This window comes from Budorcas taxicolor, chromosome X (genome assembly GCF_023091745.1).
Source record: "Budorcas taxicolor isolate Tak-1 chromosome X, Takin1.1, whole genome shotgun sequence".
NCBI classification, from domain to species: domain Eukaryota; kingdom Metazoa; phylum Chordata; class Mammalia; order Artiodactyla; family Bovidae; genus Budorcas; species Budorcas taxicolor.
In genome coordinates, this window is record NC_068935.1 from 87650939 (window position 1) to 87675936 (window position 24998).

The window sequence follows — 24998 nt, forward strand, 5'->3', positions numbered from 1 at the left end:
CCCTCCCACACTGAAAGTTTGCAGCAAATGAACCTTTCCATGTCTCCTCACACAGAGAACTCGAGAGAAGAGCCTTCTGACCCCATCACCCTTTTATATAGCTTGACCCAGGGAGAGCAGACTTTCCAAATTCCACCCGCATCTGTGGAGTTTGCAGAAATGAGCCTTCGCCCAGCAGGCAGGACAGAGATTTCTTTATGCCTTTCTCATAGGCATGGTGCATGAGACTGAACTTTATTACAGTGACAGCCTGTCTGCTCTAACACGTACAGATGATGCATGCCAGTGGGTGAGAAGAGGAGGCGGTGCCTGATTATCCGCTGCCTCTCTGTACCTGTGTCAGTACACGTCCTCCATCTGTGAAGAGCAGCAACCTCCTTACCTGTTGGGGCTCCCCGGCCTCACATGGTGGGTGTGAGCTGTCTCAGGTCCCCTCCCACATACAAGCTTTACAGGTACTCACCCTTTCTGAGCTGTGCCCTGTCTCTTACACCCAGCATGCCTTTAAGTTCCCTTCCCACAAGCATGCTTTGTAGGACAAGCAGTGAACTTAAAAAAATTGACTCAGAGTCACAGGCACATATGTGTTCAGATGTGTATACAAACATACACATACATGAAGTGAGTGAGAAGAATCCTTCTGATTGTTAGTATTTGGCTTGTATGGTAGGTGTATGGAAGAATAAGTTATTAATATCTGCCTCTCTTAACTTAGTGGGGAAAACCCAAAGGATCAGAAACCAGAGTTTATCCTTCAAAGATGGCAGGGAATTTCTAAACTTTCATCTGTTGGCCAAAAAGATTGAAGACTAAAGAAAAAATGTCAAGGTGACTATACATTGAGTTCTTTATGGTAAGCATTGTCAAGCAACTGACATGTAAGGAAAAGAATGTTGAGAATCTCCCTACAGTTAATATTTTCTTGCTTAGTCTATCCATGAAAAGCCTTTTAGTTGTTTCAAAGGTTTTAGAACTTTGTTCAAATGATAAGTATATACATCATGAAAATAGTATAAATATTTGTTTTAACATTTTATAAGATTCATCAGTAAGCATTCTTATACCTGTCCCATCTCTGCCTCTGCTCCCCGCTCAGTCCTCCCACTGTCAATGCAAGAGTACAAGCCTCTTGAATAGTCTTACTATCTTTTCCATCTTGAGCATGCAGGAGTATGAGCTTGTTTTTTCTTAAGCATGTTTCCCCAAACACACACACACAAACACACACACACACACAGTGAGCTCGCTGACAGTGTATTCTCTCTATTACATGTCCTGTTTGTTGGTGTGTGTTTTCCCGCCCCCATCCCACTTGCCTCTCTTTCATATCCTGCACTCCTCTATCTTTCTTTCACCTGCACACATACCTAGTCTGTGTGTAAGGAGACACTTCATCCCATTTCATCCAGTCTTGTTGGACTGTGGGACTTCTAATGCTGCCCACCTCCCATCCCATGCATGACTTAAATGAACGTAAACTTCACCTTGTTGTTACACTCTCTCAATGCACGCATTGCTTATGCTACAGTGCCAGCCTCCCTATTACTCCTTTCTCAAGCGTGCCCCCTGCCACCTATGACAGCAACTTGAGCCTTCCTATTATATACCCTTAATTTTTCTCTCTTCTATTTCCCCTCTCCTTTTCCCATACATGTGTGCCCAGGATGTGCAGAAAACTTAGTCCTTATCACCTGTGGTTCTCATATGTGCATGGGTACACACAGCTTGGAGTTTGGTGGTTTGGTGTGCCATCTTGGCAGTCAGATGGCCTGTGGCAGAATCCTGCTGTGATCCCTTAAGGCTTTGTGATCCTGGACAAGCAACTTTTCCTCTTGGTGTCTCAAATTCAACTATATATGCATATATATATATATATATAAACTGAAAAGAAAATTGAAAAATTAAAGAATGAAAAGGCACTCCCTCCTTCCTTGACCCTACAAACTCCTCCAGTTTCTCCCCATTTTAAAATTTTATTTATATATATATGTTTTAGTTTCTCCCCATTTTTCAGTTCCACTTTATAGAAAAATTCCTTGAAGGAGCTGACTCCATTCATGCTTCTCCTATTGTCTCTTGAACACTCTCCCATTAAGCCTTTAATCCTCACCACACCACTGAAATTACTCTTGTTACAGTCCCCAGTGCTCCTTGCACCCCTCAGTTCATTGGGCAATCTCATCATCTTTCTTGACGGATTCACACAGTTGTTCACTGCCTCTGTCTGGTTTCTGGAACTCCAGTCTCTCGGTTGGTTGTCCTTTTCCACACCAGCCTCTCTTTCTCAGTTTCTCTCTCTTTTTTTTAATTTTTATTTTTACTTTATTTTACTTTACAATACTGTATTGGTTTTGCCATACATTGACATGAATCCACCACGGGTGTGTTTCCTCCTCTTTCTTCATGAATTCTAAGCCTTAGAGAGAGACACAGGGCTTAGACTTCGGATGATTTCTTTCTACTTCTCATTACTCCTCAGAGGTTCTCATCTTCTCCTGTGGCTCTTCACACCATCCTGTGTGGATGGCTTCCATATTTATATTTTCAGATTGGACCTCTCCCTCTCTCCGCTACTTTCTCCCCATCCTTCCCCCTTCCCCCTCCTCCCCCTGCCTCTCCCATCTAGTCTGTTTTTGTCTGTTTCCTCTCACTCTTCCCTCTTCCCATACTCAGCTTTCTTCTGACCCCTCCCCCCTGTGCAGTTTGAGCCAACTGGGCAGCCTTTCCCTTGGCTCCAGCCACCACCACACTTGCAGAGTGCAGGGACACAGGCCTGCAGGAAAATGGGCCCAGGCCCTGGCCTTGTTTTTCTACCTTGCCCACCCATGGCTTAGTACTCCACATTCTTTTTGCATCTTATTTGGGGTGTATATACACACACACATATTCAGGAGAGTGAATCAGCTCACCTTTTGCTTGCCTCTTTTGCCTGGTGGAGGGCGAGCTTCTGAAACCATTGCTGATATGCAGGAGGGAACCTTGGCTTACCTTACTCTCATGCCAGTGAATAAGACTTGTCTTCTGCTCTTTCTATCTCATACCCTTTGCCTGCAGAAAGCTGTACTTTTTGAATCTCCTTCCTGAGATCTGCCACCAAAGAGAATCTTCTTAGCAAGTTGATCACTTCTCCCTCTGAGACTCTTCTGCTCTGTCTTCCCACACCCGGACCATACCACATGCCAGAGAATGAAACTCCCTGTTGCTTCCAGCACATATGGAACCCACATCCCCTCTATCTCATTCACTCACACCCACACATCCTCCCCTCCCTGCAGCACGAAGGGAATGAGGCCCCTGCTTATTGCCTTAGGCGTCCTAGGATTCCTGTTCTTTGTCTCCATCATATGCATACAATTGAGCCTGTTTTGGGGGGGCCTCTTTCTAAACAGCAGCGTGTAAGATTCTGAACTTTCTTACCCTGTGTCCTCTCTGCACTTCCTAGTGTTAGTTCATCTATAAAATAGAGAGACTGATGATTACCTTGTAGATATTTTATGGGGATTCAATGAGTTAATATATGAAAAGCACTTGGAACAGTGCCCTCTAAATACTAAATGCCATACTCGTGTTTGGAATAAAAAGAGAAAGAAAGAAGGAAAATGGAAAAAATAGGTAATAGATAGTGAACACTCTTGAAGGTACATATCGTGCATTAAATATGTACAATATGATTTAAATAGATACAGTTTATACATTAATTGTACATTAATTTATATTATGGGGTATAATGACATACATACCGAAGGCTTCCCTGATAGCTCGGTTGGTAAAGAATCTGCCTGCAATGCAGGAGACCCTGTTTTGATTCCTGGGTTGGGAAGGTCCCCTGGAGAAGGGATAGGCAACCCACTCCAGTATACATACCTGTCCAAAGTATCTGGGACAGACACACACACACACACACACACACACACACACACACACACACAGACACACACACACACACACACACAGAGTACAGGAGAGGAAACGTCCTGACTTGCTTTCTCTCTTACATGCCTTGAGTGTAGGACCGTTGGCATCTTAATTACCCTCCCACACCCAAGGCTTGCAGGAGGGCCAGCCTTTTCCTCCCTCGGCAGTGCACGAGCATGAGCACACATACACAGTGCAGGTGATCCAGGTCTTGATGTAGCGCCTCCCTCCTAAATCCTGTGTGTGTTATACCAATCACTCCCTCCACAGCTGTCCCACTCCTTATGTGCCCCACCAGGCTTACCCCCTAGCACTCCTTCCTTGCTCCTTTGCTGCCCATGGGCAACCCCTAGGGTACTGCTTGTGCCAAGAGAGTAAACCTTTCCCTGCTCCCTCTCTCACATCCCTTGCATGGTGGAGGGTGAGCTTTCTGAAAACCCCTCCCACATGCAGGGTTTGCAGGATGGTGAGCCTTGGCTTTTCTTGCTCTCTTGTGCCTCTGCTCATACACATACATGCATCTTCAGAAAAGATGGATGCACACACCACTTGTGGGAAGGGGGATGGTCCTCAGCCCTGTGTCCTTTCTCTCATCTCAGTCATCCATAGATCTTGCAGGAGACAGAGTTTTCTTCCTTATCTTGTGCAGAATATTGGTTCTCATACTCAGGGATGAGGACGACTTAGGAGGGTGAGTCTTTTGACCTCTTCCTTCCTTGTCAGCACCTAGTGGGGAGGAGAGAGGGCCTTTGCAGGATTCCCATACATGTGGTATGCTGGAAAGGGAGCCTTCTAGCTTATTCCCACAAACTCAATGTGTGAGGGAGATTAATAAGTATCTGTTGCTTAACACATATGTGTTAGTCGCTCAGTTGTGTCCAGTTCTCTGCAACTCCATGGACTGTCACCAGCCAGGCTCCACTGTCCATGGGATTCTCCAGGAGAGAATACTGGAGTGGTTTGCCATTCCCTTCTTCAGGGGATCTTCCCAACCCCAGGATCGAACCCACGTTTCCTGCATTGCAGGCAGATTCTTTACCACTGAGCCACCAGGGAAGCCTTTCCATAACACATGTGGAAGTGCACATACATGCACACACACACATCCATATAGGGTGTAGAAAGTGGGATTCCCCCACTGTCCCATGCCTTCCCCAGTGCCCATTTCTTTGCACCAGAGGGCATGTGAAAATTTGTTTTCTCAGACATTCATATAGACATGAATCAGGGAGAGCTTTCTCTGGTCTCTTCCCAGATGCAGGATTTGCAGCTTATTCAGTGAGACATTCATTCATTTAACAAATATTTATTGAACATATACTAGGTATTTGGGTAGTTTCCTATGCTCCAGGGATACATCAGTGATGGAAACACAAGAATTCTTTCCCTAGTGGGAGGGAGACAGGAGGTGAACAAAATGAGCAAGTAAAACACATAGTATGCCAATTGGTCAGTCAGTTCAGTGGCTCATCGTTTCCAACTCTTTGCGACCCCATGGACTGCAACGTGCCAGGCTTCCGTGTCCATCACCAACTCCCGGAGCTGGCTCAAACTCAGGTCCATCAAGTCAATGATGCCATCCAACCATCTTATCCTCTGTCGTTCCCTTCTCCTGGCTTCAATCTTTCCCAGCATCAGGGTCTTTTCCAGTGAGTCATTTCTTCACATCAGGTGGCCAAAGTATTGGAGTTTCAACTTCAGTATCAGTCCTTCCAATGAATATTCAGGACTGATTTCCTTTAGGATGGAATGGCTGGATCTCCTTGCTGTCCAACGGACTCTTAAGAGTCTTCTCCAACACCACAGCTCAAAAGTATCAATTCTTTGGCACTCAGCTTTCTTTATAGTCCAACTCTCATCTATACATGACTGCTGGAAAAACCATAGTTTAGACTAGATGAAACTTGGTTGCCAAAATAATGTCTCTGCTTTCTAATATGCTGTCTAGGTTGTTCATAGCTTTTCTTCCAAGGGGGAAGCATCTTTTAATTTCATGGCTGCAATCACCATCTGCAATAATTTTTGAGCCCAAAAAAATAAAGTCGGTCACTGTCTCCATTGTTTCCCCATCTGTTTGCCATGAAGTGATGGGACTGGATGCCATGTTCTTAGTTTCCTGAATGTTGACTTTTAAGCCAACTTTTTCACTCTGCTCTTTCACTTTCCTCAAGAGGCTCTTTAGTTCCTCTTTGCTTTCTGCCATAAGGTGGGTGTCATCTGCATATGTGAGGTTATTGATATTTCTCCCGGTGATCTTGATTACAGCTTGTGCTTCATCCAGACTGGCATTTCGCATGGTGTACTCTACATATAAGTTAAATAAGCAGGGTGACAATATACAGCCTTGACGCACTCCTTTTCCTATTTGGAACCAGTCTGTTGTTCCATGTCCAGTTCTAACTGTTGCTTCTTGAGCTGCATACTGATTTCTCAGGAGGAGGTCAGGTGGTCTGTATTCCCATATCTTGAAGAATTTTCCAGTTTGTTGTGATCCACACAGTCAAAGGCTTTGGCATAGTCAATAAAGCAGAAGCAGATATTTTTCTGGAACTCTGTTGCTCTTTTGATGATCTAGCGGATGGTGGCAATTTGATCTCTGATTCCTCTGCCTTTTCTAAATCCACCTTGAATATCTTGCAGTTCTCGGTTCACATACTGTTCAAGCCTGGCTTGGAGAATTTTGAGCATTACTTTGGTAGCATGTGAGATGAGTGCAATTGTGTGGTAGTTTTAACATTCTTTGGCATTGCCTTTCTTTGGGATTGGAATGAAAACTGACCTTTTCCAGTCCTGTGGCCACTGATGAGTTTTCTAAATTTGCTGGCATATTGAGTGCAGCACTTTCACAGCATCATCTTTTAGGATTTGAAATAGCTCAACTGGAATTCTATCACCTCCACTGGCTTTGTCCGTGGTGATGCTTCCTAAGGCCCAAATGACTTCGTGTTCCATGATGTCTGGCTCTAGATGAGTGATCATACCATTGTGGTTATCTGTGTCATGAAGATCTTCTTTGTATAGTTCTTCTGTGTATTCTTGCCACTTCTTCTTAATATCTTCTGCTTCTGTTAGGTCCATACCATTTCTGTCCTTTATTGAGCCCGTCTTTGCATGAAATATTTCCTTGGTATCTCTAATTTTCTTCAAGAGATGTCTAGTCTTTCCCATTCTATTGTTTTCCTCTATTTCTTTGCACTGATCCCTGAGGAAGACGTTCTTATCTCTCCTTGCTATTCTTTGGAACTCTGCATTCAAATGGGTATATCTTTCCTTTTCTTCTCTGCCTTTGGCTTCTCTTCTTTTCTCAGCTAATTGTAAGGCCTCCTCAGACAACCATTTTGCTTTTTTGCATTTCTTTTTCTTGGGGATGGTCTTGATCACTGTCTCCTGTACAATGCCATGAACCTGCATCCATAGTTCATCAGGCACTCTGTCTATCAGATCTAATCCCTTGAATCTATTTGTCACTTCTACTGTAAGGGACTTCATTTAGGTCATACCTGAATGGTCTAGTGGTTTTCCCTACTTTCTTCAATTTAAGTCTGGATTTGGCAATAAGGAGTTCATGATCTGAGCCACAGTCAGCTCCCAGTCTTGTTTTGCTGACCATATGGAACTTATCCATCATTGGCTGCAAAGATTATCAATCTGATTTTGGTATTGACCATCTGGTGATGTCCATGTGTAGAGTCTTCTCTTGTGATGTTGGAAGAGGGTGTTTGCTGTGACCAGTGCATTCCCTTGACAAAACTCCGTTAGCCTTTGCCCTGCTTCATTTTGTGCTCCAAGGACAAATTTGCCTGTCACTCCAGGTATCTCTTGACTTCCTACTTTTGCATTCCAGTCCCTGATAATGAAAAGGGCATCTTTTTTAGGTGTTAGTTCTACAAGGTCTTTAGGTCTTCATAGAACCATTTAACTTCAGCTTCTTCAGCATTACTGGTTTCTCGAGATATTGAATCGTTTGCCTTGGAAATGAACAGAGATCATTCTGTCATTTTTGAGATTGCATCCAAGTACTGCATTTTGGACTCTTTTGTTTACTGTGATGGCTTCTCCATTTCTGCTTAGGGATTCTTGCCCACAGTAGTGGATATAATGGTCATCTGAGTTAAATTCACCCATTCAGTTCATTTTAGTTCACTGATTGCAAAAATGTTGATCTTCTCTCTTGCCATCTGCTGTTTGACCACTTCCAATTTGCCTTGATTCATGGACCTAACATTTCAGGTTCCTATGCACTGTTGCTCTTTACAGCATCAGACTTTCATTACCAGTAACATCCACAACTGGGTGTTGTTTTTGCTTTGGCTGCATTCCTTCATTCTTTCTGGAGTTATTTCTCCATTGATCTCCAGTAGCATATTGAGCACCTACCGACCTGGGGAGTTCATCTTTCAGTGTCCTATCTTTTTGCCTTTTCATACTGTCCATGGTGTTCTCAAGGCAAGAATACTGAAGTGGTTTGCCATTCCCTTCTCCAGTGGTCCATGTTTTGTCATAACTCTCCACTGTGACCCGTCTGTCTTGGGTGGCCCTATATGGCATGGCTCATAGTTTCTTTGAGCAGACAAAGCTGTGGTCCATGTTATCGGTTTGATTAGTTTTCTGTGATTGTGGTTGTGATTGTGTTCTGTGATTGTGGATTCTGTGATTCTTTCACCCCTCTGGTGGATAAGGTTCAGTTCAGTTCAGTTGCTCAGTTGTGTCCAACTCTTTGCGACCCCATAAACCACAGGATACCAGGCCTCCCTGTCCATCACCAACTCCCAGAGTCCACCCAAACCCATGTCCATTGAGTTGGTGATGCCATCCAACCATCTCATTGTCTGTCATCCCCTTCTTTTCCTGCCTTCAATCTTTCCCAGCATCAGGGTCTTGTCCAATAAGTCAGCCCTTCGCATCAGGTGGCCAGAGTATTGGAGTTTCAGCTTCAACATCAGTCCTTTCAATGAACACTCAGGACTGATCTCCTTTAGGATGGACTGGTTGGATTTCCTTGCAGTCCAAGGGATTCTCAAGAGTCTTTTCCAACACCACAGTTCAAAACCATCAATTCTTTGGCACTCAGCTTTCTTTATAGTTGAACTCTCACATCCATACATGAGAAACCATAGCCTTGACTAGACGGACCTTTGTTGACAGAGTAATGTCTCTGCTTTTTAATATGCTGTCTAGGTTGGTCATAACTTTCCTTCCAAGGAGTAAGCATCTTTTACTTTCATGGCTGCAATCATCATCTGCAGTGATTTTGGAGCCCAGCAAAATGAAGTCAGCCACTGTTTCCACTATTTCCCCATCTATTTGCCATGAAGTGATGGGGCCAGATGCCATGATCTTAGATTTCTGAATGTTGAACTTTAAGCCAACTTTTTCACTCTCCTCTTTCACTTTCAACAAGAGGCCCTTTAGTTCTTCTTCACACTCTGCCATAAGGATGGTGTCATCTGCATATCTGAGGTTGTTGATATTTTTCCCTGCTGTCTTGATTCAAGCTTGTGATTCATCCAGCCTGGCATTTCTCATGATGTACTCCTCATATAAGTTAAATAAGCAGGATGACAGTATACAGTCGATATATTCTTTTCCTGTTTGAAACCAGTCTTTTATTCCATGTCCAGTTCTAACTGTTGCTTCCTGACCTGCATACAGATTTCTCAAGAGGCAGGTCAGATGGTCTGGTATTCCCATCTCTTTCAGAATTTTCTACAGTTTATTGTGATCCACACAGTCAAAGGCTTTGGCATAGTCAATAAAGCAGAAATAGATGTTTTTCTGGAACTCTCTTGCTTTTTCCATGATCCAGCAGATGTTGGCAATTTGGTCACTGGTTCCTCTGCCTTTTCTAAAACCAGCTTGAACATCTGGAAGCTCACAGTTCATGTATTGCTGAAGCCTGCCTTGGAGAATTTTAAGCATCACTTCACTAGCGTGTGAGATGAGTGCACTTGTGTGGTAGTTTGAGCATTCTTTGGCATTGCCTTTCTTTAGGATTAGAATGAAAACTGACCTTTTCCAGTCCTGTGGCCACTGCTGAGTTTTCCAAATTTCCTGGCAAATTGAGTGCAGCATTTGAAATAGCTCAACTGGAATTCCATCACCTCCACTAGCTTTGTTCCGTAGTGATGTTTCCTAAGGCCCGCTTGACTTCACATTCTAGGATGTCTGGCTCTAGGTGAGTGATCACACCATCGTGATTATGTGGGTCATGAAGATCTTTTTTGGATAATTCTTCTGTGGGCTTCCCTGGTGGCTCAGAGGTTAAAGCGTCTGCCTCCAATGCAGGAAACCTGGGTTTGATCCCTGGGTCAGGAATATCCCCTGGAGAAGGAAATGGCAACCCACTCCAGTATTCTTGCCTGGAGAATCCCATGGACAGAGGAGCTTGGTAGGCTACAGTCCACAGGGTCACAAAGAGTCGGACACAACTGAGTGACTTCACTTTCACTTTCTGTGTATTCTTGCCACCTCTTCTCAATATCTTCTGCTTCTGTAGGTCCATACCATTTCTGTCCTTTATTGTGTCCATCTTTGCATGAAATGTTCCCTTGGTATCTCCGATTTTCTTGAAGAGATGTCTAGTCTTTCCCATTCTATTGTTTTCCTCTATTTCTTCGCATTGATCGCTGAGGAAGGCTTTGTTATCTCTCCTTGCTTTTCTTTGGAACTCTACATTCAGATGGGTATATCTTTCCTTTTCTCCATTGCTTTTCACTTCCCTTCTTTTCACAGCTATTTGTAAGGCCTCCTCAGACAAGCATTTTTCTTTTTTGCATTTTTTTTCTTGGGGATGGTCTTGATTCCTGTCTCCTGTACAATGTCCTGTACCTCTGTCCATAGTTCATCAGGCACTCTATCAGATCTAGTCCCTTAAATCTATTTCTCACTTCCACTGTATAGTCATAAGGGATTTGATTTAGGTCATACCTGAATGGTCTAGTGGTTTTCTCAACTGTCTTCAATTTTGGTCTGAATTTGGCAATAAGGAGATCATGATCTGAACCACAGTCAGCTCCCGGTCTTGTTTTTGCTGACTGTATAGAACTTCTCCATCTTTGGCGATAAAGAATATAATTAATCTGATTTCAGTGTTGACCATCTGGTGATGTCCATGTGTAGAATCTTCTCTTGTTTTGTTGGAAGAGGGTGTTTGCTATGACCAGTGCATTTTCTTGGCAGAACTCTATTAGCCTTTGCCTTGCTTCATTTTGTACTCCAAGGCCAAATTTACCTGTTAGTGCGGGTGTGCCTTGATGTCCTACTTTTGCAAAAGGACATCTTTTGGGGGTGTTAGTTCTAGAAAGTCTTGTAGGTCTTCATAGATGTTCAACTTCAGCTTATTTAGCATTACTGGTCAGGGCATAGACTTGGATTACCGTGATATTGAATGGTTTGCCTTGAAAATGAACAGGTCATTCTGTTGTTCTTGAGATTGCGTCTGAGTACTGCATTTTGGACTCTTTTGTTGACTATGAGGGCTACTCCATTTCTTTTAAGGGATTCCTGCCCACAGTAGTGGATATAATGGTCATGTGAGTTAAATTCACCCATTCCAGTCCATCTTAGTTTGCTGATTCCTAGAATGTCAATGTTGACTCTTGTCATTTCCTGTTTGACCACTTCCAATTTGCCTTGATTCATGGACCTAACATTCCAGGTTCCTATGTAGTATTGCTCTTACAGCATCGAACCTTGCTTCTATCACCAGTCCCATCCACAACTGGGTGTCGTTTTTGCTTTGGCTCCATCCCTTCATTCTTTCTGGAGTTATTTCTCCACTTATCTCCAGTAGCATATTGGGCACTTACTGACCTGGGGAGTTCATCTTTCAGTGTCCTATCTTTTTGCCTTTTATACTGTTCATGGGGTTCTCAAGAATAATGAATTGGTTTGCCATTCCCTTCTCCAATGGACCACATTCTGTCAGACCTCTCCACTATGACCCATCAGTCTTGGGTGGCCCCGCAAGGCATGGCTTAGTTTTATTGAGTTAGACAAGGCTGTGGTCCATGTGATCAGATTGACTAGTTGTCTGTGATTGTGGTTTCAGTCTGTCTGCCCTCTGATGCCCTCTGTTAGTGCCCTATCTCAGGTAGATAAGGTAAGAGGCTTATGGAAGCTTCCTTATGGGAGAGGCTGACTGAGGGGGAAACTGGGTCTTGTTCTGATGGGCGGGGCTATGGTCAGTAGATCTTAATTGCAATTATCTGTTGATGGGGCTATGTTCCCTCCCTGTTGTTTGACCTGGAGCCAAACTCTGGTGGAGGTAATGAAGATAATGAGGCCCTCCATTGCCAAATGAAATAATGCCATTTGCATCAACATGGATAGACTTAGAGATTGTCATACTAAGTGAAGTGAGTCAGGTAAAGGCAAATACCATATGTTGTGACTTAGACATGGGGTACTAAGAAATGGTACAAATGAACTTATCTACAAAACAGAAATAGGGTCACAGATGTAGAAAACAATCTTAAGGTTACCAGCGAGGAAAAGAGGAGAGGGAGAAACTAAGAGATTGGGATTAACATATACACACTACTATATATAAAATAGACAAATAAGGACCTTCTGTATAGCACAGGCAACTCTACTTAATACTCTATATAATGACCTATATGGGAAAAGAATCTAAAAAAGAGTGGATGTACGTATAACTGACTTACTTAGGTGTACAGCAGAAAGTAACACAACACTGTAAATAAAATGTGTGTGTGTGTGTGTTAGTAAGTTGTGTCCAACTCTTTGAGACCCCATGGATTGTAGGCCGCCAGGCTTCTCTGTCCATGGCATTCTCCAGGCAAGAGTATTGCAGTGGTTGCCATTTCCTCTTCCAGGGGATCTTCCTGACCCAGGGATTGAACCCTGGTCTCCTGCATTGCAGGAAGATTCTTTATTGTCTGAGCTACAGGGAAGTCACAGGGAGTAAATGTTTCCACTCAGTTTTGAACCAAGGACCTCTCCCATGTTAGGTGAGTGTGATTACCACTACACTGTGGAACCTACTATATCAACTATACTCCAATAATTTTTTTTTTTTTTTTTTAAGAAAAAGGCCTGCTGTGTTCTCGGAACAACAACGTCATTCTGACATGGGAAGTAGTGAGATTTGATGGCATAAATGGAAAACTGATGATTAGTATGTATCAATCAGTATGTACAATTCCCCTGGCTATCCAGTGGTTAGGAGTCTCTGTTCTCACTGCTGAGGGTCTGACCCCTGGTTGGGGAACTAAGATCCTGAAAGCTGCGTGGAACAGCCAAAAAAATAAAAAAGAAATTAGGATCCAAATAAAGTCCATACATTGCATTTGGTTGTTAGGTATCTGAAGTCTCTGAATTATACCTTCTCCCACCATCTATATTTTTTCTTTGATTGTAAAGTGGGCCATTTGTCCTGCAATGTCCTACAGACTGGATTTTTCTGATTGCATCCCTGTGGTGTAGTTTACATGTTGCTGTCCCTTGTTTGTATTTCCTATAAATTGATAGTTGTATCTAGAAGCCTGAAGAGATTCAGGCTTAATTTTGGAGAAGTGGGCAGGAATACTTCCATCAAGAGGCATATAATGGTTGGTTGTCCTTTCTTTGGTGATGTTAGTTGCCATTGATGCTCGATTCCTGGGGCCATTATTTCATTAGGCCTGTAAAATAATGATACTCTGATTCCATTATTCTTTCTTCATTTATTAGCTGGAATACTTCTATAAAGGAAAACTTACCCTCAACTACTGTTTGGTTACCCAGTGCTACAGTTTTTACAGAAAAGACAGATACATGATTGATTCTCTTTATTTATCAGTTCTGAAAATAATGAGTTGGCTCAGTAGTGTACTCCAAAAAGGATCTTGAAAAAAAATTATTGTCATAAGCTCATGGATTTAAATATATTTGATCTTCCCATTGTGGTTCTTGTCCTCAGTAGAGCTCAAATGTCCCATCTTAGCCAGGAGAGCATCTTCAAGTTGGTTTTTGAGTTCTTTGGGCATGGCCCCAGTACTTATTCAAGTGCTTCTCTGCTTTATGGATTGATTTTATTCCAGTCTTATCTTAGACGTCTTCCCCAGACCTGGAATTTACTATATCTTCAATAAGCCTTGGTTCCTTTTTTATAACACATGGTATTTGGAGGCCTTATTCTAGGCCCTACAGGTGCTCAGTGCCTCTGGATTGGTCATTGTTTTCAGGGTTATTCAGTGATCAGAACGACAACAAAAAAGCTTCATCGTGTTTCTAGATAAAACATGAAATCAGGGAGTTTCTTGGTGGTCTAGTGGTTGGGACTCTGTGCTTTCATTGCCAAGGGCACGTGTTCAATCCCTGGTTAGGGAACTAAGATTCCACAAGCCGTGTGGTGCCACCAAAAGAAAAACAAAAACAAAAACAAAAGAAAACCCCACATGAGATCATTCTTACATTTCCAATTCAAAATCAGATCACACGGGTTTTACATGCCTTTGTTTTAAAAGCATTGTTCTGACTATGGTGTGGTAAATAGACTATAAGAGAGAGCAAGTGCAGAAACAGGGAGAGCAATTGAAATAATTCAGGTGACAGGTTGATGGAGGCATGGTGGTAGCGTTGAAAGTGAAAACTGGTCAGATATGGATCTATTTTAAAGTTAGGGCCAATTGGATTTGCTGATATATTGGATATGAGGTATGAAAGAAAGAGGGGGTCAAAGATGAACTGTTCTTTTTCCTCTTTTTCATGTATGAGTTGGCCGTCTGTGCTGACACTGCTCGTATGGGTGCCCTAGTTTTCTGCTCTGTTCCCCTGTCTCCAATCTTAATGCCCAGATGCGGGTACTGTCTCAGTGCAATGTACCTGGGCAAGGATTCACAGAAGATAAGTGTCTTCTGCACAGAGAAGAATGGCGTGCCAGTCACCTCTCCTCATTCCTTTCACAGATCTTTTTTAGCATCTCTTGGATTTAGGAATCTAAGCATACATCACAAATGCTCGGCTCACTGTCCTTTGACCTTGTGCCAAAGAATAAAATTCCTCACTCCCATTAAGCCTGCCTTCCTGTGTTCAAGGGGCTGGGAAAAGTGAGGATTTTCTGTTTTTCCCACACCACTCCTGAGAGCCCTCTCATTTGCTGTTTTTTTCTAATCCTTGGTACCTGGTTGCTAAGTGCTTTCTACTAGAGTGTGCCAGGGCAGGGATTTAGAGCAGGCTGAGCCTAATCTGCAGATGGAAGCACAGAGTGCCTGTACATCATCTCCCTCTTCTTCCGGCCATTATTTACTTACTTCCTACTATGTACTGGATAGTCCGCTGGCTGTAGGGAGCCAGCAGCAAACAGGACGCTCATATTACTCTGAGTATGCTGGCTAGTGGACACATAAAGGAGGATGAGTCTCATTTGTATCCCCTGTGCAGGTGTGCACACATGCTGGTGAATGAGATTATACTCTTTAGTGTCCACTGTCCAAGCACCCTGCCCCACCACCATGACAGCCGGGCATCTATGGAGGGGTGAGAACCTGCATGCAGAGCCCCATTGACAAAGTGAGCAGGGATGGAGCCTTCCTGCCCTTACCCTGCCCTTGCATACCTCCCAGGAAGAGCAGTGAGCTGTCTCAGTGTTCTTCCCTTGAGAAGTTATTTAATAGAAGGCTCACTACTTGTTAGTGCTGGTCTCTCGTTCATAGATACCAGACATACAGCACACCATCAAGATAGATAGGAGAGTGAGCATGCGCGGGAGGTCCACACATGGCCATGTTTGCAGCATACACAGGCAGATGAGCTTCCAGAGACAGGAGACACTGGAATCTTTGGTTTCATACTCACAGGGGCAAAGACCCCATTCTCATTCATCCACTGGTATTGTTTTTTTTTTCTATTTCTCCTCCATCTCTCTCCCCTTTCTTCTCCACCCCTCGCCACAGGCACACATGGACCCTCACTCAGAGTTCACTTTGTAAGTCATTCTCCTCTGCTACTTATATACATGGGAAACATTAAGGAGAGCGAGCCTCCTCACCTCTTCCTTCTCATGTCCGTTGCCTAAGGGAGGGTGAGCTTTCTAAAATTCCCTCCAACAGTCAGGGTTTTCAGGAGGGAAGCCTCAGCTCCCTCATTCTCTTGTATGGAAGGCATGTGCTTCCCTGCTCGCCCCCTCTGCCGCCACCCCACATGCTGAACTTCACTCACAATGCATCCCCAGTATGAATGCACAGGCTCTGACTCCACTGCTCTTGCAGCTGAACAGCGAACTGTCTAAATACCATTCCTGTAGGCTGCAGTTGCACAAGCAGTCCAGGGTGCACTTTCCTGTTGCAGCCGTTCCTCCCTGTGCTCACACTCGCTCTCTCCCCCACCTTTTCTCAGACACACACACAGAGTAGAGGAGAGGGAAACTTCTGATGTTTTCCTTCACATTCTTTAATATGAGGATAAGGTGTGAACTTTGTTGATAAGGGAGATTAAGGGAGAGACAGACTCCTCAACTCACTTACACACAAAGGAATTAAAGAGAATAAATCTATTTATTCTCTCCCCCGCCCCCTCTGCCCACCACAGGTATACTCAGTTTGATGGGTATTCAGACCTCTTTCCTCTCCCCTGTCTCTTGTGTGCAGGAGTGTGACCCCTGCCCTTAAAAATGCACACTCACTCAAGTACATGGATGCATATAAGTGGAGGGTAAGAAATACAAGTAATGATAGCCATGTTCTAGGTACTGTGCTCCATTTTGTGTTTATTTGTCATCCTGTTTAATTTTCGTGCACCATTAGGAAGTAGGCTTTCAGTTCAGTTCAGTCGCTCAGTTGTGTCCGACTCTTTGCGACCCCATGAACCACAGCACACCAGGCCTCCCTGTCCATCACCAACTCCCGGAGTTTACCTAAACTCATGTCCATTGAGTCGGTGATGCCATCCAATCATCTCATGCTCTGTTGTCCCCTTCTCCTCCTGCCTCCAATCCCTCCCAGAATCAGAATCTTTTCCAATGAGTCAACTCTTCACATGAGGTGGCCCAAATATTGGAGTTTCAGCTTCAACATCAGTCCTTCCAATGAACACCTAGGACTGATCTCCTTTAGGATGGACTGGTTGGATCTCCTTGAAGTCCAAGGGACTCTCAAGAGTCTTCTCCAACACCACAGTTCAAAAACATCAATTCTTCAGTGCTCAGCTTTCTTTATAGTCCAACTCTCACATCCATACATGACCACTAGAAAAACCATAGCCTTGACTAGACAGACCTTTGTTGGCAAAGTAATGTCTCTGCTTTTGAATATGCTATCTAGGTTGGTCATAACTTTCCTTCCAAGGAGTAAGCATCTTTTAATTTCATGGCTGCAGTCACCATCTGCAGTGATTTTGGAGCCCCAAAAAATAAAGTCTGACACTGTTTCCACTGTTTCCCCATCTATTTCCCATGAAATGATGGGACCAGATGCCATGATCTTCATTTTCTGAATGTTGAGCTTTAAGCCAACTTTTTCGCTCTCCTCTTTCACTTTCATCAAGAGGCTTTTTAGTTCCTCTTCACTTTCTGCCATAAGGGTGGTGTCATCTGCATATCTGAGGTTATTGATATTTCTCCCGGCAATCTTGATTCCAGCTTGTGCTTCTTCCAACCCAGCGTTTCTCATGATGCACTCTGCATATAAGTTAAATAAGCAGGGTGATAATATACAGCCTTGACGTACCCCTTTTCCTATTTGGAACCAGTCTGTTGTTCCATGTCCAGTTCTAACTGTTGTTTCTTGACCTGCATACAGGTTTCTCAAGAGGCAGGTTAGGTGGTCTGGTATTCCCATCTATTTCAGAATTTTCCACAGTTTATTGTGATCCACACAGTCAGAGGCTTTGGCATAGTCAATAAAGCAGAAATAGATGTTTTTCTGGAACTCTCTTGCTTTTTCCATGATCCAGCGGATGTTGGCAATTTGATCTCTGGTTCTTTTGCCTTTTCTAAAACCAGCTTGAACATCTGGAAGTAGGCTTTATTGACCCCATTTTTCAGAAGTATTGACTCTCTAAGTTCATTTGTGGTGGAACTTGGATTTGAAACAGGGTTATGTGAACACTGGAGTCCATGGTTTTCCCTCCACACCACTGTAGTCCCAGCAGCAGCAGCATCTCCTGGGAACCTGTTAAAAATGTAAATTCTTGGGCCCTTCCCCAGGCCTGTGGAGTTGGATACCCCTATAACCTGAGTACTACCAAGCTCTCCAGGTGATCCTTGGAGAAGGCAATGGCACCCCCACTCCAGTACTCTTGCCTGGAAGATCCATGGACAGAGGAGCCTGGTGGGCTGCTGTCCATGGGGTCACACAGAGTCGGACACGACTGAAGCGACTTAGCAGCAGCAGCAGCAGCCAGGTGATCCTGATGCATGTCAGAGTTTGAGAACAACTGCACTCAACTATGGTGTTCCCTAGTGGCTCAGATGGTAAAGAATCTGCCTACAGTGCGGGAGACCCGACTTCAATCTCTGGGTCAGGAATATCCCCTGGAGAAAGGAATGGCTGCCCATACCGGTATTCCTGCCTAGAGAATTCCATCCATGGACAGAAAAGGCTGGCAGACTATCCAATATGTGAAGTGAGGTGAAGTGAAGTGAAGTCGCTCAGTCATGTCCGACTCTTTGCGACCCTGTGGACTGTAGCCCACCAGGCTCCCCTGCCCATGGGATTCTCCAGGCAAGGAAACTGGAGTGGGTTGCCATTTCCTTCTCCAGGGGATCTTCCTGACCCAGGCATCGAACCCAGGTCTCCCACATTGCAGGCAGATGCTTTAACCTCTGAGCCACCAGGGAAACCCAGTATGTAGTCACATGTTAATAAGCCTCAGTGATATTCATTCATTTGCTCTTTCCTCTCACCCTCTTCTCCTCTCGGTCTCTTTGCCCTTGTAGGTTTATACTTCTTTGTTGTTGGTTTGTTATTGTCATCTGAGAGAACAGAAAAGACATGTGTTCAACTAGACATCTTCATTGTGAAGCTTCAGAACCTTCTCTTCTGTATCACGAGTAAGCAGCTTCTGTGAAGAAGACTGAGCCTGCTCGTTAAGCCCACATGGGACCGTCTGTTCTGGCTCCCCTCTCTAATTCTTGCTCCCCAGGTGAGAGTGCTTTGTGAATGCAATCCACCTGGGCAAGGATTCTGACTGTGAGAGCTCCCATCTTCCATATGGTGCTTCCAGAGCACCTTTCCAGCCTCTTCCCAGCCATGTCACCAATGTTTATTGATCACCTCTTCCATACACGGTACCAAGCTGGGTGGTGAGCCTATAGTCATGAACAGGCACACCATGTCCCTGCCCTCATGTTGCTTACAGTTGAGGGAGGAGAATGGAATTCTTCATCAGCCTTTGCTCCACCTGCCCTGAGGGTGGGTGGGCCACAGAATGGACGTCTCATTGCTGCTGTCACCCACAAGTACACAAAAGCAGGAACCTTGTCTGATCTCATACAGAAAGTTCTCTGCCTCTCTGTACAATCAATCCTCAGTGTATATACATGAGACCAAGACTGTGTCATAGCTGTACACACACAGGGCAGGTGCCTGAGCCTTCTTGTCTGCTCCCCCTCTCGAATCCTTGGAACCTAGGTGTGAGTGCTGCTCTAGTGCAACACACCTATTCAAGGATTCAAAGAGGCTGAGCCTGGTCTACGTGGAGAAGGACCGAGTACCAATACATGACCTCTTCCACTGACTCATTGTCTTTCAAACATTTCATTTCCTAGGAGGTATGCTGCACTGGGTGGCAGAGATTCACTGGTGAATGATATGGACTGACCCAGAGTCCTCAACCCTGGGCTCTCTGGAGAACAGGTGGGAAAAGGGCCTGATTCCCCTGTAGCAGGCTTACACCTATGTCAGGGTGTGAGCTTTCTCTTTATTCTGGCTTCCTACAAGCATGCAGTGGGTGATGGCACAATCAGTCATTGCCCTCCCTGAGCTCATAGTTTGTCAGAGGAGTGGAAAGGGGTAAAGTAGCCCCTTTACCATGCCATCCCCAGTATGTGCATACACATGCATACCCACCTCCGCCCCCTGCTCGATCATGCCAGCTTTTTTGTTAGCCTCCAGATGCACAGCCAACACGTGTGAACTTTCACGTACTGTCTGAAAAAGGTGCTGCTCACAGCCTGTATTCGGAGGCTCTGTCTGAGAGAGAATGGCCGTGGGACCTTGTGCGTGGTGATGAGTATACATGTACATGCTGGGGAGGAGGGCTCAGTCTGTTAAAAGCATGTAGTGATGCTTTGTGGGGATGGGTCCATGAGAATTAAATATGTACATCTGCACACGTACAGGGTGCCAGCACCAGTGCTTTCTGCTCTGTTTCTCCTCTCCTCCTTTGTGCAAAAGTGAGAGTTCCTTCTAAATGCTGTGCCCTGGGGTGGAGATCCTTGAGGGTGAGCCTGCTCTGCGTGGAGCAGGACAGATGATCTGGCTATTACCTCTCAGCTACTTGCTGCATGCTTGCCTGCCGTCTGTCCCTCATTCATTCTTTCCTTCCACAAATAATATTTATGAGCCACTGTGCGACAGACTTGGCCCCTGTCCTCCTGGATCTTCCAGTCCAGAGAGGAGAGTAGACGTTCTCATCACCCATCACCGCTGCATGTACTCGGGGTGAGCAGCCATGCAGGGGACTTACCTGCCCTACCCCACCCCGCAACTTACTAACAAGTACAAAACTTCTCGTCCTCTGTTACACTGATCCAGGCAGGAGCACCTTCTCTTCAATTCAATCCTATGTAAATGCAGTGGGCAGGAATGGTGAACCTCCTTGTTAAACATACATGCAAGGTATGCAGGTGCTGGAATCTTCTGTTCTGGCTCCCCCTCTCTAATCCTTGCTACCTGGGTGAGAGTGCTTTCTGAATGCAATGCACCTGGGCAAGGATTCTGAGAGAGGGAGCACCATCTTCGCCTCGAACAAAGCATCTCTGTGTCCCCCTACCTGGTCCCCCCCCCAACCCCATTCTACAACTACCTGCTCTAGCTCAGGTGCGGTGCTGAGCAACCAACCCATGAGAAAATGCACTGTATCTGGTCCTTCCCTGCAGGTTGGAGAATGGACCCCCTTTCTTTCATCACGTCCACATGTTGTCAGGGTGGGCAGGCTGCACATTGGAAATTGACATAGTTGCCCTACATCCTGGTCACAGACAGATGTGTGTAGGAGAATCTTTGAAGCCTCAGTACAGTTCCACACAAAGGCACTGTGTGCAGAAGAGGGGCCTGACTGGGTGCATACACATAAACACATACCACAGGGTGGGCCCCTGCTGGGTGCATCCCTCTCCCTTGTTCAGTCTGGGAGCTGGTGCTGTCTTGAATCACTGCCACTGTTTGGGACTCCAAGGCAAGGAGCCTTGTCTACATGTAGGAGGACAGAGCAGCAACCTTTCATCCTTATTTCCCTTCTTCCCCAAGATATTCGAGTGTCTCCTCGATGCCAGGTACTATCTCTTCACAGAGGATGTAGCAGGGGTCCAAATGGACACAGTTGTTACCCTTACATTCTGGTGGGTGACTGACAAACACACCAACACATGGATGCTACACACGAATAGGCCACTGTTCAGAGGAATGGAGTAGATCTCTGTGGTTCCTGCTGCCTGATCTACAGACCCAAACATATGCAGGATATGCCAGAACGAGATTTGTCAACACCCCAGCTCCCAGACACACTTAGTGACATGGGCCTATGTGCAGAGACTCCTGCTTACATCAAGGGCAGGAGAAATAGGCTGTAATGCTGTCCCACTGCCTCCCCAGCATGTAGACCCACCAACTTTCCTAACCTTCTATGGATAGGATTCAATGATGGAGGCCTTCTCACTGCTGCTCCCATTTGTACTGCTGTGTGGGAGAGAGCCTGTCTTTCCCTTTCTGTAGGATCACGTGTGAACACACTGGATGCAGAAAAGTGAGCCTTCCCTGCACACACACAGCACTTAGGCATAGAGACACAGAAAGTGTGTACCCTGTACCCAGAGTGGCATCCACAGAGTATGCAGGATACTAAGTGTCACTAGCAGTGTGCTGTTTCCCATGTCCAGTTGGCAAGGCAGTGAGCATTTTGCATGCTCCTTCCACAGCCAGAGCTTGGGTGGAAGTTGCCCTTACTGCTTATCTCCCACATGTGTATGCAAAAAGGGCATGTCCCCTTTGCACAATCATAGGAAAGTCACCTGTGAGCAGGGCGGTGACATTTCTTGTACACACACACACACACACACACACACACACACGCTGATAGACTAGATCTGAAGAGCCCTGAGCTTCCTATTCAGCTCCCTCTCTCATTCTCAGTACTTGGGGACAGATGCTGTCCCAGTTCATTGCTATTGTATAAAATTTCATAGAGAGGGAATCTCATCTGTGTTTAAAATAGTAGAGAGTCTTTACATCTGCTATCCCATTCTTTCATCTGTCTCATGTCCTTTTAGAGTGGTGGCTCTCAAAGTGTAGTCACTAGGCCAGGAGCATCAGTATCACCTGGAACACTGTTAGAAATGCAAATTCTTGGGCCCTCTCCCTGAACTGCTAAATTACGGACCACAGCCATGTGCATTCTCACAAGCCTTCTCACTGGCTCTGATGTTCGCTCAACTTTGAGTCACTGATTTAGTGGAAGTGCTGGGGATGCAGTGGCACGCAAGTCAACCTCCTCTGAGGGACTTAACGTGTAGAGGGTGGGAGGGAACATGATTCCCCATTTCTTATGCATGTGCCCAGTGTTGCGCCCCTGCGAGCTGTGGCAGAGGTACATCTGCTCACAACTCTCCCCACCTTCGAGATCCACACACTTGGTGAGCATATGAGGTTAAGCGAGGTTAAGCGAACTCGCAGCCAAGACCATGTCAGGGAAGACCCTTATCATTACTTTTCAGGGTATGCAATTAACACAACACATGTGCACATGCATACACACACACTATGTGTAGAAGAATGAACTGCTCCTTCTCTCGTACCCATTGCATATCGGAGCTGTGAATGCTCAAAGCACCTCCTATGTGCATGGATTACAGGAGAGGGGAGCCCTGCCATCAAGTGCCTTCTGCCAAACAATCCAATCAGCATATGTGTATGTACTGATGACTTTTTGTGTGTCATGCACTGGGCTGGGAGCATCCTGCTCAATATGAGATAGCTTCTCTCCTTACAGGACTTCTTGTCTCGTGGAGATGTGGGCTGAATGAACTTCCCTAAGCCTAGAGAAGAGGAATGCAGGGTATGCCAGGAATTGAGGCCTCTCATTGTTTACATGCAGATCCACACAGATACACCTAGAGACACATTTCTGCACAAAACTCAAGAAGTAGGAGAGAGGCTTTGTTCATATCTACACTTGTCTGCAGAAGCGTGCACTTCTTTGTTGTGTGCATGCACTCAAAAGCACATATGGGGTACAGGTGCCTCGACTGGATTTTCATTTCCACTCTGTCTTCTTACATCCCAGACTGAGTGTAGGGCAGTGGGCTTGTGCAAGGGTATGAGATTGAGGGACTTCCCTGGTGGCCCAGTGGTTAAGAGTCTGCACTTCCAATGCAGGGGGCACAGGTTTGATCCTGGGTCAGGGAACTAAGAGCCCACATGCCATGTGGTGCAGCCGAAAAATTAAAAAAAAAAAAAAAAAAAGAGGATGTGAGATTGGGAGCCTGAGATTGAAGCCTCTCCAGCATTTGGCCTACCTGTGCTTTACTGATCTTTCAGTCAGTTAATTGTTGTTTATTAAATAAGTTTAACAATTCTTCATTTATATTTACTTTCGATTACACTGGCCCTGTGTCCCTGCACGTGGGCTTTCTCTAGTTGCGGTGGAAGGGGCCACTCTTGCGGCGTGCGGGCTTCTCACCGTGGTGGCTTCTCTTGCTGCAGAGCACAGGCTCTAGGCGCATGGGCTTTAATAGTTGTGGCTCTTGGGCTTAGTTGCTCCACAGCATGTGGAATCTTCCCAGACCAGGGATCAAACCCACATACTCTGCATTGGCAGGCAGATTCTTATCTACCGTACCACCAGGGAAGTCCATCAGTCAGTTATTGATGTGTGCATTTCTTTGTCTATCCGTTTAACACATTAACTGAGCTCCTGTTCTTTGGGGATGCCATGGTGATCTAGCCAGTCAGGGACACCAACTTCACTGCCTAGCGGATCCTGGAACAGTCAGCTTTCTCATGACAGTGCCTGTGGATACATGGGCTCAGGGTGGGAACTACAGTTCCCTTTATCCCCTCACACAGGTGTACCTGTGGTGTGCATGGCTGAGCCTTCTGCTCAGCTCCCCCTTTCCTTTCCTTGTGCCCTAAATGTGAGTGCTAGCATAGCGCAGCACACCTGCTCTAGCTCCACAAGTGGGCCCTTTCCTGCAGGTGGAAGGACAAAGCGCCTGTGAATCTTCTGGCCTCCCTTCCCCAGGTATTTATTGAGCAAGGTGCTGCTACTAGGCCAGGCAATGGGCATATGAAGTACACAAGAGGGATGTGGTCCTTATCTTGAAGGATATGTGTAGGAGAGTGGACTTCTGTGCCATCTAATATCCTGCATATGCTGAGTTCAGTTGTGTGGCAAAATGGAGCTTTTTAAAATTCTGTATTTGTTTTTAATTGAAGGGCTAATTGTTTTACAATGTTGTGTTGGTTTCTGCCATACATCAGCATGAATCAGCCGTAGGTATACATGTGTCCCCTCCCTCTTGAACCTCCCTCCCACCTTCCACCCCTTTCTACCCCTCTAGGTAGTTACAGAGAAGAATGGGGCTTTTTAGGAATCCCCCTTCTAGTGCTCACAGTGTGCATACTTCTCCTTCCTGCTCTCACACTGACCCAGCCTTGTCTGCATTGAGAGCAGTGGGTGCTTGAGCCTTCTACCCTGCCCACCCCTCTAATCCTTGCTCTCTGGGTTCTAGTGCTGTCTCCATGCGATGTACCTGGGCAAGGATTCAGAGAGGGTGGGCTGAACTGCACCAAGGACAGAACCCATATGTCCTCCCTCTTTCCCTCCTTGATTCCCTTTTCCCCTCCCTTCCTGCTTCCTTTTCTCCCTCCTTCCCTTCTGTCTTCCCAGTAAGAGTTTTTTTTTTGCTTATTTTCTTTTTTTCA

At 45.3% G+C, this 24998-nt stretch overlaps 1 protein-coding gene across 3 annotated transcripts in view; it reads left to right on the forward strand.

Annotated features, from left to right (window-relative positions):
• CLCN5 (chloride voltage-gated channel 5) overlaps positions 1-24998 on the forward strand; it is a 135018-nt gene that overhangs the window by 40336 nt on the left and 69684 nt on the right. The window contains exon 1 of one of the 3 annotated variants that reach the window (XM_052663228.1): positions 19671-19712. The exons of the other annotated variants lie outside the window; for them this stretch is intronic. The gene's annotated coding sequence lies outside the window, so the exon portion shown is untranslated. Of the gene's footprint in view, positions 1-19670; positions 19713-24998 lie in introns of those variants that run through there. 3 annotated transcript variants of the gene reach the window in all.